The sequence below is a fragment of the Dasypus novemcinctus genome, chromosome Y (assembly GCF_030445035.2).
Source record: "Dasypus novemcinctus isolate mDasNov1 chromosome Y, mDasNov1.1.hap2, whole genome shotgun sequence".
Classification (NCBI taxonomy): Eukaryota; Metazoa; Chordata; class Mammalia; order Cingulata; family Dasypodidae; genus Dasypus; species Dasypus novemcinctus.
This window is the reverse complement of record NC_092216.1, coordinates 30043901-30056369: the sequence shown is the minus strand read 5'-3', so window position 1 is coordinate 30056369 and position 12469 is coordinate 30043901. Positions and strand designations below refer to the sequence as shown.

At 39.7% G+C, this 12469-nt stretch overlaps 1 pseudogene; it reads right to left on the bottom strand.

Moving 5' to 3' along the window:
- Nucleotides 1-9088: 9088 nt before the first annotated feature.
- On the bottom strand, nt 9089-11125 carry LOC139438313 (ADP-ribosylation factor-like protein 8B pseudogene; annotated as a pseudogene).
- Between the last annotated feature and the right edge of the window lie 1344 nt (nt 11126-12469).

Below are 12469 nucleotides of genomic sequence, written 5' to 3'. Positions count from 1 at the left end.
GACAAGGTCACCAAGCCAATCCAATTGCAAGATAATGACCTCTTCAACAGATGGTGTTTGGAGAACTGGATATCCACATGCAAAAGAATAAAATAGGATTACCACCTCACACCTTATACAAAAACCAGCTCAAGATGGATCAACGATCTAAATGTAAGAGCCAAGACAATAAAGACCTTGTAAAACAATGTAGGGAAGCATGTACAGGGCTTTGTAATAGGAAATGACTTCATGAATTTCATGCCCTAAACATGAGCAGCAACAGAAAAAATAGGTAAATGGAACTTCCTCAAAGTGAAAGCCTTTGCATCTCAAAGGAGTTTGTCAAGAAAGTGAAAAGACAGCCTATATAATGGGAGAAAATATTTGGACTCCATATATCTGATAGGAGACAAATATTCTGTATATATAAAGAAATTCTGTATCTTAAAAATAAAAAGACAAACAACCCATTTAAAAATTGAGCAAGAGATTTGAACAGATGCTTCTTGAAAGAAGAAATATAAATGGATAAAAAAGGCACATGTAAAGATGCTCAAAATCACCACGTATTAGGGAAATGCAAGTCAAAACTACAATGAAATACCATCTTACTGCCATTAGACTGGTGGTTATTAAATAAAACAGAGTACTACAAGTGTTGGAGAGGATGTGGAGAAATAGGAACACTCATCCACTACTGATGGGATTGCAGAAGGATCCAGCCATTCTGGAGGACAGTTTGGTTGTTCCTCAAAAAAAAAAAAAAAAAAAAAACAGCTATTTCTTCTTCCCTTTCCCTACCTTCAGCAACTACAGCGGCCAGATTCTCCACATCAATGCTAAAATGTCTTCTAATGTTTATCACAATAGGTCACTGGGTGGGCTGAGTGAGAGTGTAAACTACAATGTAAATCATTTTCCATGTGGTGGAACAGTGCTCCAAAATGTATTCACCAAATGCAACAAATGTCCCATGATGATGTAAGAAGTTGTTGATTTAGGAGGAGTGGGTGAGGGTTATGGCATTATGTGGGGACCTCTTATACTTTTTAATATAACATTTAAAAAAATAGAGAGAGAGAAAAAAAAAGACTCTATAGATTTGTCATATGACCCATCAATTCCACTGCTGGGTATATACCCAGAAGAACTTAAAACAAGGGCACAAACCGATATATGCACACCTATGTTCATAGTGGCAATATTCCCTAGGCCAAAAGCTGCCATCAACACAAAAGTCCATCAACAGATGAATGAATAAGCAAAATGTGGTATGTACATACAGTGGAAAACTACTCAGCTGTAAGAAGGAATACGGTACTAACACATGGGATAACGTGGATGAATCTTGAGGACATTATGTTGAGTGAAGCAACCCAGGATTTGAAGAACAAATACTACATGACTTCTTTGATATGAATTAGGCAAATCAAGCTATTTCAGACAGCTAGAGACTGGATGATAGGCTTACAGGAAATTGAAGGGAGAGGAATGTTGTGAGCTGATACCTACATGGGTGAAATCTATGATAAAGTGGTGGTAAGTAGTTGTAAAGGAAAGAGATAAGAGGGGGCATAGAGGTACTACACAGAGATACTACATAGAGCTTTGCAGGCTTGAGGGGCGTAGGGTTGGGTGGATAAGTCAGATGGCCCAAGGAATTGGGGGAAGGGTTGAGGGAGCAGATGAACATGGGAGATTGTCAGGTATGTGGTTGAAATTATAATGTTGAGAAAACTCTTTAGAAATGTAATAAGGAAGGTTTACCTGTTTAAGGTGCATAATGGGGGCATCTGGCACAGGGGCAGGCTTCTAGGGAGTATGTGAGTACTTATTTATTACCAGTGTGTTATATCATTGTGTGGAGACTCATATGATGTGCAGGAAATTGTACATCCATCCTTGGGAGGTCAGATGTTCTCAAACAGAGGGAATTATGTCTTTTGAGAGAATTGGTAGCTCTCAATGTGGAGTGTCAAGCCCTCAGCATTGTTTCAAGTATCTAGGAATCTTATCCCTCAAGCAGTGAAGCTTGGTTGTCATTGTGAGCCCTGAGGGGAGGGGGTAAAAGGAATAGAATAGATGGAAGCAGGGTAACTGGCAGGTAATGGAAGTACTCCACATGATCGTGCAATGATGGATAACAGACAAGTTGAATTTCACCAAAAATATGTAACAGTGTACAGTCTAAAACATCAACCATAATGTAAAACAAAATGGAACCATTTTTGGTAGCTATGTTTCAATATCTGTACATCAGTTGCAGCAAATGTAACATGAATATGTAAGAGATCATTGCTGGAGAAGAGGGAAAAGGGTTTGATGTTGGATATATGGGTTTCTCCAATATAGTATATGTGACTTTATTGTGACCTAAAACTTTTTTAAAGAAAAATTAAAAATAAAAAAGGATGTAGACAGAGGAAGGAATGAATGAAATTGCCTTGCCACTGTACAGGCAGGGCAACATCTATTACAATACCATAGGCAAAATGTCAAAAACAAAGTTTTATGATTTTTTCATTTCTTAATAACCCAATTGTTTTTACATTTTTTTAGTTTTCCTAAATTCATATGTATTCTATTTCTAATCTTTAAGTCTATCATTTCAATTTCATTTTCCTATGAACTGAATTAGGCAATATACTAGGCTTCATTTTTTCAGAGGTTTTGGACCACAGAGGGGTTCAAGTATGGCAGGGGAGGAGCCCTGTTGTGGCGTGTTACTGATGGGAGACACATGGTTGGGAGGGAGTTCTCCAGGGTATGAACAAAGGTATATAAAAATGTTCAGATATTTGTTGGGTACTTTCACAGTAGTCAGAGTTTCAAACAACAACTGAGGGAGTGCTGAGTTCCTAGCCAGAGGAGTACTGTCACATTCCCCAATGGAACAGCAACAATTCCCCAAATGCAGGGGAAAAGACCAATAAATAAGGATGGTCCAAAAATGAGACCTTGATACTGATGGCTATCACTAGGAGCCTGTGTTCCTGAAATATCAACTAGACCTAGAGCTGCAAGGTGCCTAAGTGTTACCTCCTGAGAACATCCATGTTGCTCACATGTAGCCACACTCTAAGCCAAATTCAGCATGTAAATGCATTACATTTTCCCCAGGTCAGACATGACTCCTGGGGATGAACTTCCCTGGCACCAAGGGATTACTACCAAGCACCAGTTGGTGATGCAACTAGAAAAAGATCTTGACAAAAAGGGGGCAATGGCAAAGACAAATGAATTTTATGGCTAAAAGACTTCAAAATGAGTCAGGAGTTCATCTGAGGGGTCACACTATGCATGTCTCTGCAGGATCCCACAGACAGCCAAAGTAGTACAACACCAGGTCCTGTGCTCCTGAGGGCTACAGTGATACACAGGTTTTACAGTCATGGCAACTAACTCTGGAGTTCAGTTCCTTGTCAGTGGACCCTACTTTGGAATTTGTGCTCCTGAGTGTGATGGAGTTGGACTCAGATGTGATCTTTCTAGAGATGTCTCTTTTGTCACTTTTACTGAAGCTGTAGTTGGTGCTGGCATTGGTGTACACCCAGGAGATTAGAATTGCTGGACTGGCCATGTACCAGCTGTCCCTGAGTCTCAGCAGACTTGCAACTCCTATGCTCTGGTTCATTGGACTTAGCCAGGTCAGCTAACAAGAAGGTAAAAACAGTCAACCACCACACCAAGTAACAGAGAGTTTACAACTGCAAGCAGGAGAATCACATCTATCAAAAGGCACTTCTTAGATCATAATGGAATGAAGCCAAATGTAACATTTAAAATAATATATAGAAGAAGAAGAAAAAAGGAATCAATAACAGGCCGAGAGCAGGAAAAAACACAAATATATGGAGATTAGACAATACACTCTTTCACAAACAGTGGGTCATAGAAGAAACTATTAGAGAAATCAGCAAATACATTAAAAAGAATGAAAATGAGACAAGAACATATAAAAATCTATGGAACGCAATGAAAGCAGTACTGAGAAGGAAACTTAGAGATCTCAATGCTTACGTTAAGAAAGAAGAAAGCTATTATCACAAATCAGACTGCACTCATTGGAGGAATGAGGAATAGCAAACAGATGGAAAGAACTAGTAAAGATTAGATCAGAAATAAATGGAATTGTGAACAAGAAAAGGTAATAGGGAGAATGAGGAAAATGAAAGTGTTTTTTTTTCAAGAAGATCAACAAAATAAAAAAACCATAGAGAGATAAAGAAAAAAGGGAGAAGATTCAAATAAAGAACATCAGAAATAAGGAGGGGATGGGACATTACTACTGAAATAAGAAAGATCATAAGATGATTTGTGATTTCTTTGAATTTATCTCTTTCTTCTTTGTTTAATATAGGTGTTTAGTGCCATCAGTGCCCCTCTCAGTGCTGGCTTCACTGTATCCCATACATTCTGATAAGATGAGAACTCATTTTCATTTGTCTCAATATAGTTACTAATTTCACTTACAATTTCTTGTTTGACCCATTGATTGTTTAGGAATGTATTTTGCCTCCACACATTTGCGAATTTTCTTCTTTCCCATCTTTTTCAGTTTCATTCCATTATGATCTGAGAAGGCGCTTTGTATAATTTCAGTCTTTATATATTTAATGAGATCTGCATTGTGTCCTAACATGGTCTCACCTGGAGAAAGATTCATTGGCATGTCAGAAGAAGTATAACCTGCTGTGTTTGGATGCAGTGTACTCGACATGTCTGTTAGGTCTAACTCATTTCTCACATTGTTCAAGTTCTCTGTTTCCTTATTGATCTTCTGTCTAGTTGCTCTATCTGATGATACGAACGGGGTATTGAAGACTCCAGTGATTATTGTAGAGATATCTGTTTCTCTTTTCAGTTTTGCCATAGTTTGTCTCACGTATTCTGGGACACCCTGGTTAGATGCGTAGATATTTATGATTGTTATATCTCTCCAGTGGATTTCCCTTTTACTAATATATAATGGCCTTTTGTACATCTTACAACGTTTTTTGCATTTAAAGTCTGTTTTCTCCAAAATTAGTATAGGTGTTATCTTGCTCTTTTTTTTGTTACTTTTGCATGGGGTATCTTTTTCCAGTATTTTCCTTTCAGTTTCTATCCCTGGGTCTAAGGCGAGTCTCCTCAAGCTGCACATGGATGGCTCACAAGTATTTCTCCATTCTGTCCATCTATAACTTTTGATTGGGGACTTTAATCATATTCAATGATATTACTGTAAATGCATTATTTACTTCCACCATTTTAGTCTTTGGTTTTCATAAGTCATATTATATTTTTGTCAGTCTTTTTACTCTTTTGGTTATCCTTTCTGTTATTCTTTCTTCTATACCCTCCTCCAGGCCTCTCTCTCCTTCCTTTTTCTTTCAGGCTCTAATACTTCCTTTAATATTCCTGCTAAGGAAGATTATTTTTTATGAACTATCTTTTCTTTGTTTGTGAATATATTCTATACTCAACTTCATATCTGTAGGACAGTTTTACTGGATAAAAAATTCTTGGCTGACAGTTTTTCTCTTTCAGTATCCTAATTGTATCATACTACTGTCTTCTCATCTCCATGGGCTCTGAAGAGAAATCCATGATAATTTTCTATTGGGCATCACTTGTGATGGTTTCCTTCTTCTAGCTAATATCAGGATTTTCTTTTTCTCTTTGACATTTGACATTCTGGGTATTTTGTGTTTTGGAGTAGGTCTAATTGGATTTATTCTGATTGGGGTACAGTGTGTTTATTGGAAATGTGCTTTAAAGTTTGCGAAATTTTCTGATATTATTTCCTCAAATACTCCTTCTGCCTCTTTCCCTTCTGATTTCCTTCTGGATCTCCCATGGCATGTATGTTATTTTGTTTCATCTTGTCAACTTGCTGAGCCCTTGCTTAATTTTTTCCACTCCTTTCTCTTTCTGTTCTTTTCTTTCTTCACTTTCAGCTGTTCAGTCTTGGTTTCACATTTTCTTTCTTCTATCATTTCGAGCCTGCTGTTGTATGCCTCTAACGTGTTTTTTTTTTTTTTTTTGCTCACCAGATTCCTTTTTTTAAATTTATTTATTTTTAATTGATTTTGTAAAAATATTACATTAAAAAAAAATATATATATATATGGGGTCCCATTCAACCCCACCACCCTCACCCCACCACTCGCCCCCAGCAACACTCACTCCCCTCATCATGACACATCCATTGCACCTGGAAAGTACATCTCTGGGCATCTCTGCACCTCATGGTCAATGGTCCACATCATGGCCCATACTCTCCCACATTCCATCCAATGGGCCCTGCAAGGATTTACAATGTCCTGTGATTGCCCCTGAAGCACCATCCAGGGCAACTCCAAGTCCCAAAGGTGCCTCCACAGCTCATCTCTTCCTGCCACTCCCCATATCCATAGCCATCATGTCCACTTTTCCCACTCCAATGCCACCTTTTCTTTGTGGGCCTTGGATTGGTTGTGTCCGTTGCACCTCTATGTCAGGAGGAGGCTCAGATTCCACATGGATACTGGATGCAATCCTCCTGCTTTCAGTTGTAGGCACTCTTGGCTCCCTGGTGTGGTGGTTGTCCTTCTTCAACTCCATCTTAGCTGAGTGAGGTGAGTCCAATAAATCAGATTGTAGGAGCTGGAGTCTGTTGACGTTCAGGGCCTGGCTATCATATTGTCAGTCCAGAGATTCAAATCCCCTAAATATATCTTAAACCCCAACACCAACTGCAATTCCAGTAAAGTATGATGAAAGTCTTATGAGCTCCAAAGAAGGGCCATCTGACATGGCAGTGAACCCTGTCTGCCATGACCATCTAATGTGTTTTTTATTTCACATATTGTGACTTCCATGTCCATGAGTTCTGTTTATTTTCTCTTCAGAATTTCAAATTCTTTGTACCACTCAATGGTTTCTTATTGTCACTTATCTCTTCAGTCATATTGTCTTTCAACTCATTAATTTGATTGGGGAAATTTGTATGCAATTTGTTAATTAGTTTTCTCAAATCTTGCAACTCTTGGGAATTTGATATATTCCTTTTTTGGGGCCGTGTTCTTCCATTTTTTTAGTATGGCTCCTAATTTTTGCTAATGTCTAGCTATCTGATTAGGATGTAGTTTAATCAGATACTCACTTTTTTTCTCCTTTGTGGGCATTTAGTGGAGGAAGGCTGTGTGTTACCACTGCTCTTTGATTCTTGGTTCAGCTTGGATCATTAGAATTGTCCCTGTTAGTTGCTCAAAATTGGGTTCTGGACCCAGTAATTGGTTGCAGTCCTGCTCCTACAGCTTTGGAAAAGTAAGTTATAAAGGCCAGAAAAAGCCTTTCTTACTTATTTTTTATTTTCTTACATGCACTTCCTTGGTCTACCAGTAGATGGTGACCTTGAAACACAGATGGGATTAATGTGACCGAGGCTCCTGCCTGGAAGGTAAGAGCTTCATAATTCAAACTTTCTCAGAGACAGTTCTCCAGCCTTCTCTGCAGCCCCCTCACTTTTCCACGTAGAAAATAATTTCACTCCTCTCTTGGGTCCTCAACAATCAGTCCTGGTTAGTAGAGGAGATTGGGAGGGTTGTATATATTTAGCCCCTTGCTGTCTCACAAGGCAACAATGGCATGATCTCACCCAGTCCAGAAGAGCTCATGGGAACACAGCAAACCAAATTTACGGGTTAAATGTTGTCAGCCTTTGTCTATGCTCCTCTCTCTCCCCTTTTGTGAGGTGGCAGATCCCTGGAGCTCACTTTGTCTGTAGCCAGAGACCCGATTATTCTAACATATCTTTAGTGTGGTGGGGAGGTGCCAGCAGTAACAGCTGATGTTTTCACCTCTCAGCTCTGCTTTCGTGATTCCCTCGTTTGTTCCTCTCTCCTCTGGGGGGTGTCCAGCCTTCACTTGGTATCCTAAACTCTAGAAGATCTTTCTCCTGTCTGTTTCAGCCTGTGTCCTAGCTATTTTTCTGGAGAAGTGAAGCGCATGTCTTTCTAGTCTGCTATTTTTCTGGAAGTCCCCTTGTGGACCTTTTCAAATCTAGATAATAAGTTATCTGCTTCCAATATAGAACAAAGGGATAGTCATGGGATAAACTTTTTTGTGAAGGTTTGAAGTTGTGTAAACCCAGAAAATTATATTCTTATAAAAGATCTATTCCTGTAGGTTTAAGCCTATTTTAATTAGGACCTCTGACTAGGTTACTTAGCTAAGTTGTGGCCCAGAGTGGTGTTTTACATCTCTTACTGGAGTCCTTTTTTTTTTTTTGAACAAGGTGACATTCTTAACAGGTTTTATTACATTGGCTGAAATGCTCTAAATTCATGAAAACTTTTGAGAAAATCTTCAATTCCCAACCCCTTAAAAAAGTGGATGAACCGTGAAAGAAATAAAAGAGAGAAGTAATGATCTAGACAGATATAAAACAGCATGCCTTTGTTCCTCCCGTATCCCCAACTGCAATCTGGTGATGAAGAAATCTCAGAAAGCACTTTTAACAATCAGGTAAGATCTCATCATCAAATAAGAACATTGATCTGGTGCCTCTGTTCCCACTTTGCAGACCATGTTTTTTTTTTAATTCCTAAGGTGTAATTATACATTTCACATGCATTTGTGAGATAAGATAAACACTATGTTTATATCCCACCTGAGTCAGGCTTAAAGGTTTTCTAAATACTGTGAGTGGCACTAGAAACTTCATGCTGTCTTAAGTCAGTATCTTTAGTATTAAGCTACTGGACTCTATAATTAAATATCACAGATAGACTTTTACTGACAATCAATATAAAAATCTGGCCCTGAAAGACCAGAACAGAAATATGCAATTTTCTTGATTTAAGGTGGTCAAAATATGGTTTTTAAAAAGCTCTGCACACTGTTTAAGACAAGTATGTGCAAGAAGCCTTTTTATGTGTGTGCTGACTTTATCATGACAACTCTAGCCAGTTCTTTATGAAGGATTAGGAATGCACGTCTTCAGCAGTGCACATGAGAAATAAACTCTGAAAAAGGCAATTTCTTAGGTTTAGGAGGACCGTATTCTGGGAAGTACTTCAGAGGAACGGACAATAATTTTAGGATTATAGCCAAGAAGGACTGGAAGACTTCAGGAGATTCTTCAGCTTCTTCTAGATTTTGAATGTTGAATTAGCCACTGAAGTGTGATATCTATATTATCCTTTTCTTTGCAGGAAACTGAATAGCAGCAAATTTCTCTATCCTGAATAGCAGAGAGATTCATTTTTTCAATTAGCTGTTTCTCATCCAAGGCATTAGGAAGATCTCTCTTGTTTCCAAGTACTAGCACTGGAATTCCTTGTAACTGTGGTTTGTCTAGAAGATTATGTAGCTCATTTCGAGAGGCTTCAATCTTTTCACGATCTGCAGCATCTATCATATAAACAAGAGCATTGACTGCTCTGCAGTACCGTTCCCACATGCTCCGGAATCGAGGTAGCCCTCCTATGTCCCAGATCTTTATTGTGACGTTACCTTTAGTTACTTTCCTCATGTTGAAGCCCACTGTGGGTATCATATCTTCACTGAATGGACCTGACGCGATGACATTGACGAAGGTGGTCTTGCCCGAGTACTGCAGCCCTACGAGCGTCAGCTCCATCTCCTCTTTCCAGAAGAGCGACCGGAACCAGTCCAGCAGGCGGGAGATGAGCGCCAGCAGGATGGCGACCGGGAGAAAGAACAAGCGACGGGCCTGGCGGGCGGCGGCGGCAGCTTCTACACAAGCGGGCCTCGGCCCGGAACCGGAACCGCAACGGCTCCTCGGGACCCCGGCCCGGCGCGGCTGGCACTGGCGGGCGGCGGCGGCCGGAGCCAGGAAGCCCAGTCTGGAGTCCTTTATAAGAGAATATAATTCAGAAAGAAAAGAGAGAAAGTCATGAAAGCAATAAAACCCAGAAGAGAAGGAAGAGACCAGCAGACATGGTGATGTTCCTTTCCATGTGACATGACAGAGGAGTCTGGGATCACTGGCAGTCTCTTCAGTATGAAAACATCACCTGATAATGCCTGAATTTGGACATTGTTCTCAGCCTCAAAATTGTAAATGTGTGAGGTAACAAATTCTATTGTTAAAAGACACTCCATTTCATGGTATCTGTATTTTGGCAGCTCAGCAGACTAGAACAAATTCCCACTCCCGTGCACAGAAATTAGAAGGAAAACAGGTTATGTGCATGAAACCATTCTGAAACCCTGCTGCAGGGCATACGTCATTAGATTTCAAGGTCTGAAAGTCATCTATGAACCATGATTTGTCCTCTGGTCCTAATGGAATGGCAGGACCACCCTATTCAGGGGCAGTTTCCCCTTATCAAATACGGGTACTCTCCACAATCCCTGGGGATAGGACTCACCCTATGAAAAAACTGGGGTAATGGCCAGACCCTGCCGTCCTGAGAGCACATCCTCCAACCTCTGAGAACACTCTGATGGTAGCAGTCTTCCTTAACACTAGCATGGAAGGTTCACCCTCTCCAAGCACCCGGAAATACTCACACACATGAGTAGGCCCGCTCTCTTGGCCTGAAAGACATCTTTGATCCAATCCTCAGATTACATAATACTGCCTTTGAAATATTTTTTTCTCCATTATGTCCATTTTCTATCCCTTTTAGTCCAGTCTGGCAGAGGTTCCAGGCAGAGCTTTCAAAAAACGTGATGATTTTGCATGTAGTACACAGGAGCCAAATCATCAGAAAGTAGGACTTTCCACAGATCTTTCCTGGGTAATTGCACCTCCCATATGACTTGCACTGACATAACTGATTCTATTTTCAATTAAACCCCACATGGAGCACTTTCTTTGGGGAGTCACTTTCATAAAACCCAGAATTTGCCAACTCATTGGTTTTTGTTTCCTTTGTGTCCCAGAGTTCAATTCTCGGCTTATCCCTTTCCTCTTTCATTTTACTATAAGCTGCAAGAAGAAACCAGGCTGCACTTTCTAAACGCAACTTGGAAACCTGCTCAGCTAAATATCCAGGCTCAACAATTTCAGGTCTACCTTCCATTCTACATCAGAATCAGTTTTACAATGTTCTTTGCATTTTAAGACAAGGATTGCCTTTACTCGGAGTCCAGTAACACATTCATCATTTCTGCCTATGGCCTCATTAGAAGTACTTTTAGTAGTCATTCGTCTACCAACAGTCTCTTCAAAGCAATCTAGGCTTTTCTATCAAGCGACTCACAACTCTTTCAGCCTCTACCCAATAACCAATTCCAAAGCCATTCCACATTTTTGGTATTTGGACTAGCAGCATCCCAGTTCTTGTACTAAAATCACTTTTAATTTCCTGGCTACTCTATATTATACCATGAAATGGGTTGGTTTAAACACTGGGTTTTTAGTGGCTTACATTTTGAGGTATGGAAAACTTCCAAACCAAGGTGTCATCAAGGAAATGCTTTCTTCCTGATGATTGGCTGCTGGTGATCCTTGGCTCCTTTGCCACACAGCAAGACACATGGTGCCTGGCATGCGATGGTCTCTCCATTCTCTTCTGGGTTTAGTTGATTTTGGTTTCTCTGTTCAGAATTCAAAGTTGTCTTTGGAGGGGTGAAGGGTGTCAGCATTAGCACCTGCTTGTTGCAACTCACAGTATTAGCCTTGAGATTCCCTTCTATAGCTCCTCTTTCTTCTGATCAGTGTCCAGCCTTTGCCTGGTGTCTTAGCCTAGGACAGCTATCTCCAGGTCATTTCATTCTGTCCCCGAGCTATTTTTTATAGGGAAACATTTGTGTGTTTGCATTATTAAACACAACCATCCATACCAAATCACAGTGTTATACAGTTTCTAGATCAGGGTTTCTTAACAAGAAGTCCATGACCTTGAACTGAAATACAAAACAAAACAAAACAAAATGAAAACATTATTCTCAAGGGGATGTGTTAGTGTGGGTGTGGCATATTCATATTATTACACACAGTGAGGAATTGTTCCATGGTTTTCACCTGACAGGAAACGGGTCCATGGAAAATAAGTTTAAGAAACTTGCCCTAGATTATCCTTTAGCTTTCTTTGAATTCAAACTAACCTCCCAATGGTACCTTTCACTCACTATAATGTGCTACCACCAACTCTACCCATTTCCCCACATTTATAATCCCTATTAAACTTTCTACATACATTTGGATTCAATTACCCTCTGAAACTACATGCTGAAAATAAGCAGGGATAGGATAGCAAAACAGACAAAACAGACTTAAATTGTAAAAACAATTATAGGGGATACAGAAGCCTATCTCTAGAATAGACCAGATATTGGGTCACAATGAAGCTCGAAATAAATATGAAAAACAATGAAATTCTACAAAGCACCTTCTAGAATCAAAATAGAATGGAACTAGAAATCACTAACAGAGGGGAAAGAGATATCAGAAATGTGTGGAGGCTTAAAAACACACTGCAAAATAATTAGTGGGTTGTAGCAGTTTGATATGGGCATGAATTCCAAAAATAGACATTGGATTATGTTT